Below are 8,477 nucleotides of genomic sequence, written 5' to 3' on the forward strand. Positions count from 1 at the left end.
ATAGAGCCACATTGGAAGGCAAGAAGAGAATTAGCTTGGTCCTGGAATTTTCCAAAGGTGAAGAGTTTCTCTCGCTCCTTTGATCAATTTACAATTGCTCAAATTAAATCTTGTCTTGGTGCTGCATTTAGTACCCCCTAATAAAACAATAATGACTCAACCACTTGATCTTAAAAGAGAACTGAAATTTTAGTAGACTCAAAAATAAAGTAAGAAGAGCAAAATAAATTCCTAGTTGTCTGGGTCTGGAGATGATTGGACAGATGCCAGAAGCAGTTCTACTCTGTTGATACTGTATAATCACCCTTGGGCACCATTCATGCATTCTTTACATTTGGAAAGTAAGCAGAGAGAACACAGAGGCCCATACTGACCAGACAGATTCTAGCAATTCTCAGTAGACTATATTTTACTGGTTTCAGTGAGGGAAAAAATTGAATATAAATACTATATAAAGTACATAGAAATAGAAAACAGTTAATGACTGTAAACGCCTAATTTTTATACAAGTGATAGATAAAAAGCAGAAAGGGGGGAGATTAATGTATAATGAAAATTAGCTGCTATCTAAAAAAGTATGTGCAAATTTTAATAGGAATATAAGGAGACAAAGTATCTGCAATAGAGATGAAAAGGGAGAAGATGTTAGGGTGGTAATGTTTACGATGGACCCTACTAAGTCTTTGTTCTAAAGAGAAAATATTGCAAATATCTCTTGATATATAACACACTAAGTGAAGATGCATAAAACTTAGTGAGTTTCAAAATGGTAGTTTATTGACTCCTAATTCACAAATCTGGGCTGAATTGATTTTCATTTGATGTCAGTTAGGGTAGCTTCAATGAGACAGAGGATCTACTTCCATAAGGGGTCACTCATTTGTCTGACAAGTTGATGCCACTAGTAACTTAGAACTCCAGCCAAAGCTTCATTCTTTCTCACAGGTTCTCTTCCTAGACTAAGTTCATCTGTCTCTGACACCCTATTCAAGTTCTTTCCTCATGCAAAGCATATTTATTCCCTGCTATGACCCACAAGACCTCATCTCATTATAGCAGTCTTAGACTTCAATTTCAAATTCTCATCACCTAAATCAAATTCAGGTACAGATGAGATTCATCAGGCTCCTCTTGATATGAAGATCTATGAGCAAATTAAACAAGTGATCAGTCCCTCATACCCTTGACACATGATAGTGAAGCAGGGACAGTAGATTCATAATCGACTCTTCCATTCAACAACAGGGAATATGGGAGGCACATAATAATCACTGTTGCAAAGAAATTCTGAAGTCTATTAGGGTAAACATAAATGTCCTTTTATTAGGACTCAATTCTCCTGCTTGCAAATCTTTCTTCATGGCTGTTGGTTCCACCCTCTTATTTGTTCTTTTGCATAATAAACGGCTCATATTTTCTCAACACACTTCCTGCCAATAACAATCTGACGGTCCAAAGGCCCCTATGTCAGTCCTTGTGACTGTCCCCAAAATGGTAGTGTTTCTGTTAATACAATTATCTTCAAAGCTCTGTAGATTTTCCAGTGAATCTTATTGGCTGTCATCCCATTAGTACGAAATAGACAACAAATCTCTTCAAATACGATTCTCTAATTTTGAGTGTGGGACAATGTCCTAAGATTGCTACAAAGTCCTTTCTTTTAGTTGAGGGACCCCATAGGTATGCCCTTAAAAGTCTCAGAAATTTTATTTTCCTAGTAGAGAGGGTCTAGGAAACAACACATTTAGTAGTTTGAAGGAGCAAAGGACTCAAAGACCTGTCCTTACCAAGATGCCTCATTTTACAGTCAACAAACTAATTGATCTTTACCCTCAGACCATTTTTTATTTGGCGGTGTCATTGACAATTACTAACACTGAGCATGAGGAACAGTTTTGTCTTAGAAGAACACAGTCTTGCTTTCTTTATATTTGTTTGTAATTTCACTTAAAATCTACAACTGCCTTGGGCCTCCCGAGTGGCGCAGCGATTGAGCCCTGGGCTGCAAAGCTGCCCACAGCCTCTGAAGTGCTGGTTCTATCCCTGGCCACCCAGCGAGGGTCCCATATGGTGCAACAGACCTCTCCTGCCTCCCACTGCTCCCCTCAGCAGTGTGCTTCGGTCCTTCTGCCTGCTCTGCTCCCCACTCTGGCTCTGGTGAATTCTCTCACCCTCCCACTCTTCTGACTGTATCCAGTGCTTGTATAAATAAATCTTTAATAAAAATAAAAAAAAAAACTACAACTGCCTTCTTAAAGTACCTCATTGCTCCTATCTTTAGCAGAGTAGGTAAGAAGGTGAATTTGCATTTCAACATTCTGCCTGGAAATCTCCATAGTCAGATTCACAAGTTTATTAAGTATCCCTTCTCACATGCACTTTATAGCGGGTGGAAACCTCAAATTTTTCTGCCAGTCGCATTTTCTCCAGCCACCAATAGCAATTTCCTCCCTATTTTCCTAGCCTATGGTAAAAGTCTCCTTGAGACCTTTCAGAGTTCTGTCTGCCACCAATTCCCAAAGCCAATCAACACCAAGTTTTGTTTTGTTTTGTTTTTTTTACAGCAACACTTTACTTGCAGGTACCAAATTTTGTTTTCATTTGCTATTGCTGTCTAAGAAAATCACCCCAAAGTAGCAGTTTATTGTTTCACCAGTTGACTTGGCAGCTTTTCCTCCTTTACCTAATGTTGATTGTTGGCTAGCAAGTTAAACATGGCCTCATTTATAAGACAACTTGATGCTAGTTGGCTCTTGGGAGCTACCTGAGGCAGGTGGCCTGGGATTTAAGACTCTCTGCTGTCTCGATTCCTCAAGTTAGCTCCGCAAACCATGTGTTTATTTTGAACTTCATAAAGGTCTCTGGGTAGTTAGACTTCTTATATAGTGATTGTTTTCGAAGAGCAGAAAAGTAAAAGCTGCTAATAATAACCGTTGGCTACCGGATCCACGCTCTGTTTTGTCCTTTTTCATAATAAATGACCCATATTTGTCCTTTATGTCCATTCTGTTTAAAGTAAATTATAAACCTGGACCACACTGAAGCATAAGGAATTGATAGCGTGAGGTCCAATTCACAAGGAGTCAAGTAAGTTATTTTTACCACAGTAAAATTCTGTTTCCTTTGTGACAAAGTAACTATAGTACAATATTTCTTAAGGTTTGTCCCCAGACTGAGAATAGCATAACTAGGAAATATTTTCCAAACACAAAACCTCAACTTGCACCCCAGACCTCCTGAATTCAAAATTCTAGCAACAGGCTCACAAAATCTGTTTATCAAGCTTTCCAGGTGACTCTGGTACAGAGAAAAGTTGAAGAATTCCAGGGCAAGATAAATGCATTAATTGCATGTGTGCCATATGTAGAAAATGCTAACACCTAACCAACCAGTTACCTCTTAATATAAGTTAGTTGACTCATATTTTTAAACATATTAGTTACAGAAAGGTCCATTTTAATTGCTCCATGACTATTAGTACAAATCACCCTTTATCATGGAACATGTTCAAAAATTAATAATTTTCCTTGTCTACATTTTGCTGGTGGCTTTTTTTTTTTTTGGTTGTTTGAATTATGTTTTTATGTTTGAAATGAGAACTATTTTGTTTCTTCATAAATAGTTGTTTATTCCCAAGGCATGTAAATAAGACGTGTTGTCTCAGGGGGTGTTCGGGAGCAGGTTGGGAGGAAAGAAAATTTGCTCAAAACCCAAGTAGGGAGAGCCCTAGAGGGGCTTACACCTAAAAAAGTGCAGTCCCAAATCCAAAGGCAGTCTGGTAATTATTAGCATCAAGTACAAAGGTGGGAGAAGTGCATAGGAAGTGTACCTGCTTGGGGGATGCATTATCCAGGATATAAATGAGGGTAGAATGACCAGTGGCGATTGCCTGGGGTTGGGGCTGGGGGGCTCCAATATCCCTGCCATGTTTTTTAAAGATTTATCTATTTATGCATATAAGAGCTAGGGTGCAGGCCAGAGGTGCAGGGGGAGTGAGAGGATTCACCAGAAACAGAGTGGGGAGCAGAACAGGTAGATCCACTGAAATACACTGCTGAGAGGAGCAGCAGGTGAGAGAGGAGGGGTCCGCTATGCCATATGAGTCAGCTTCCTGGCCAGGGATTGAACTCATGTTGCAGTGGCTGTGGATAGCTTGACAGTGCTGCATCTTAAACCCTTGCACCACCAGGGAGGCCCCATCCCTGCCATTCTAAGCATATTATCTCTATTCTAATAACTGCCTGGTGTTATCACCAGATACTGGTTTCTAGTGTGTTTCTCATACCCAGACTTTTGCCCTTGGTGAGAGGCCTATAGGGTAAATGGTTTCAGGATTTTTCTGCCCTCCTACCATTAGGATTGCCCTGCCCAGGGGCCACCTGCAGTTGTTACATTGTCACAAGCTGTTTATATACTTCTGTGGGCCATGGGAAGAGTATTGAGATAGTCAGGGAGAGAAGCAGAAGCAGGAGCAGCAGAAGCTGGAGAAGAGGCAGGAGAGAGAAGGGGCAAAAGAAGCCAGAGAAGCCCAGAGTGAAGACTTGCCGGGGTCTTGGAGATCTGCCGGCCTCCTGGCCCCCTGGCTCTCCTGCCTGCCATGTACCTGGTTGCTGTGATGCATGTAAAGCTCAATAAAAGCCTGAGAAAGCCACCGAGGGCTCCAAGACTCTCCTTTACCTGTCTGCCAGATCATAGAAAACCTGCTCAGTGCCCATCCTGCCCCTAAAGGCCCCTTGCCTGACCCTATACATAGCTGACAAGCAGGAACTCTGGGTACCATGAAAATATCCCTGAGAATAAGGAGGGCTGGGGATTCCAGAGAGATGGGCATGCTAACAGAGCTATGAACAATTTTGCTGCAAAATTATTTTTGAAAACAACATGGAATGTAAATTTAAAATAGAGATACTGAATACATAGGGAATTAGATTCCCTATTGGAAATCTACCCTATTTGGTAAAGAAAACATTATACATCCATATTGCCCAGTCTGTTTGGCCCCCTGAGATCAAGCATGTGTTATAACTTTAAGCTGCTTCAAAATCTTCCAATGTATTCAGATGTTTGCAAAATTAACCTTCGAAAATATTGCAGTTGGAAATGACCTATTGAACTCCATTAATTCATTAAATTATACATGCTATTAGAGTAGTGTGATTGGCAATAAAAATGTGTGGTTGCCAACAAAAATGAATCACAGGGCCTCCCCGGTGGCGCAGTCGTTGAGCGCTGGGTTGTGAAGCTGCCCGCGGCCTCTGCAGCACCGGTTCGATACCCGGTTGCTCCCCGGCCACCAGAGGAGGGTCCCACATGGCACGCAGACCTCTCCTGCCGCCTGCTGCACCCTCCCGCGCTTCTGACTGTACCCACTGCTAGGATAAATAAATAAATAAATCTTTAAAAAAAAAAAAAAAAAAGAACCCAGTCAGGCTCTGAGAGAGTGTTCTGGGCATTGCATTTAACAAAAATGAATCACAGGAAAAGGTCTGTTGAGGATGAGAAGGCAAAATAGAATTCAAATATCTTATTGGAACCATAAACTTGTAGTGCTGCGGAAAAGTTGTAAGATCAAGTGTTATTGGTAGTCTGAGATACTTGGTTAGAATACTGAGGAAAGCAGTTCTGGTAAGAAAAGCCTTGACTGCATTGTATTTATCTCAGCAAATGTTTCTGCAGCATATGATAAACTCTAAGCACTATTCTGTATCACAGAATCCCCAGGTCACTAAGGGGAAAGAGAAAAGCTGGATTCTGAGCTTAGACAGACTGGCTACAGATCTCACGACGTACCCACAATGCAAACTGGAGTCTTCACGTTGATTTCAGAGTGTCACTTTGCACATATACGACGAAGTAATAATACGGTGAATTCTGAAGAGGTTAATATAGTATTGTTATAGTTCAGTCATCTGAAATCGAAGCTGTAACTATTCTCGGAGAGCTTATAATAACCTTATAATAACACACTGTTGCTTAATTTTTAAAGTGTGCCTTGAACACATGCTGTCTTATTAGAGTCAAAAAATTCTCGAAAGGAATTTGTTTCCATTTTACCTCTATGAAAATAAAAACGAGATTCAGAAAGGTTAAGTAACTTTGACAATTCACACAACTGGCAGGTGCCTTAGCCCGAATTCTTGCTAGTACCCTGAGGCAAGCCCCAAATAGTTCCCAGAAACCCCAGAAATTCTCAAAAGCAACAATTTCAAAGAGAAGCAATAAGGATTTTCACCAATGTCCTCGGCCTTATTGATGTATCTCAGCAAAATTCCTGAGGAATATGGCCTTTAAAACACAAGATGATTTTGATTTTACCTGATTTTACGTACATTTTAAAGTTATGCTTCTAACACAAGTCCTGTGTTTGCATTTGATCCTTTTCTTTGAGTGAAAGAGACAGACATTCGGTCAGTGCCTGACAGCTGGGGCACTGCTATAAATGTCTACACAGGCAAACATTTGATGCTTCAGAGAGTAATCTTTCCCAAGTCTATCTCAGCAGATGATTGGTTAGGAGTTATCTCTATGGTGACATCACAGAGTCAATATTTTTTTTCTTTGTAATACATAAGTTGGACCTAAAAAATGGGTGGCTTTGCCTTCCACCAATACCTACTTTTAATAAATATCTCTGTTCCTTAACCCCATTCCCACTCTGTCTCTGTTCAACGGGCTTCCTAAGCAGCTGCTAAATGTATAAACATAGAGTGAAAAGACAGAAGAGAGAGAAGAATGCACACAAATAAAAGTTTGTATATTTGGGCCTCCCTAGTGGTACACGGGATAAGCACTATGAAGCTATCTGCAGCCACTGCAGCACAAGTTCAAGTCCCCGTCCTGACAGGGAGCTGACCCACATGGCAGAGGAGACCTCTTGTCTCACCCGCTGCTCCCCTCAGCAGTGTATTTCAGTCAGTCTGCCTGTTATGCTCCCCACTCTGTCTCTGGTGAATCCTCTCACCCCCTATACCTGTGGCCTGTACCCCAGTTCTTGTATGCATAATCTTTTTTTTAAGTTTGTATATTTATTTTTATAATTTTATTTTTATATTCCCCATATAATTACAACCCCCTTATTTGAACCCCAACCCCTCCTTTCCCTGCCCCCCACACCCATTGAGTGTCTCTGGTTCATAGTTGTTTGTTGATTTTGATATTCTCTTTCTTATAGTTATTCTTTTTCCTGATCCCTTATTTAAGTTTTCTAGATTCCTGCTATGAGTGAGACCATCCGGTATTTTTCTTTTTCTTTCTGGCTTATTTCGCTGAGCATGATCCCTTCCAGCGCCATCCATGTTGCTGCAAATTGCATGTGTTTATCTTTTTTGATTGCTGAGTAATATTCCATTGGGTATATGTACCACATCTTCTTGATCCAGTCATCTATTTTGGGGCATTTGGGTTGTTTCCAAATCTTAGCTATTGTGAATAGTGCTGCTATAAACATAGGGGTGCAGGTGCTCTAAAAGTTTGTATATTTAAAGAGGGTATATAACAAAAGGAAAAGCAAGAACTTAGGAAGCATCGTGATGGATAAGTAAAACCTGGCGAATGTGTTGAAAGAAAGGCAGAAACTTTTGAAGATGTGTGTCATGTGCTGAAGGAGTCTGCTCCATTCCCTGTTCTTGAACTCAATCTGTTTACTGGTTATGACCAACCATAGCTTAACTCTTAGCTGAGGCTTAGTGGACCCTGAGCACCGTTTGCTGTGTGAATCATGTCTGTAATTTCCATGACCTGGCCATTCAGGGCAAAAATTGTTTCCATTTTTTCCCATTTCATGCATCATTTCAGAGCTGTGTAGTCACTATGTAGAAACGGTGGGTGCCAATTTAAACAAGGAGAAAAACAAGAATTGCACAGCCCGTATTGCCTACATCTGCTTCTCTCATTCCCAAATTTGAGGATGGGAGGTACCCCGAAGAATTCAAGTTAACAACAGTGGATCCTGTGTTTGCAAGAGTCTCCGGTTTTAACTAAGAGGCAACTGTGCATAATCCCCTTAGAGAATCCCAGTGGGGTTAGCAGCCTCCCAGAGCCAGACACCTGTGCGGTGGAGGCGCAGGATGCTCTGTGCAGGGTGCCAGCCGTGGCCTTTCCAACATCACATGCTTAGCATCTGACTGAGGATGCCAGTTGTTTCTGAGGACCATTTGGTTCCAGAAAATAACTACAGCTCTGTTGAAACTCTGTTTCTGTCTTTGCTTTTCTCTCCGAATCTGACTACCCTCTTTCATACCCTGTCCTATCTGGTGAGGCTTTTAGGCCAGAGCCCAATTCACTTAACCAATTTATAAATATTAAACAACGAAAGCATCCTCTATTAGTCCCTGAAACATCAGGAAAGCTTGTATGGAGAATAGAAATTGGTTGGAACGTTCTCGAGCTCATTTTGCTGAGAATCAAATATTCCCAAATGTACCAAGGGCAGGTCGCTCCAATGGTTTTAAACTGTTGCCTTATAACACAGGAGCTTT

Source organism: Talpa europaea (genome assembly GCF_964194135.1).
Source record: "Talpa europaea genome assembly, chromosome: 2".
Classification (NCBI taxonomy): Eukaryota; Metazoa; Chordata; class Mammalia; order Eulipotyphla; family Talpidae; genus Talpa; species Talpa europaea.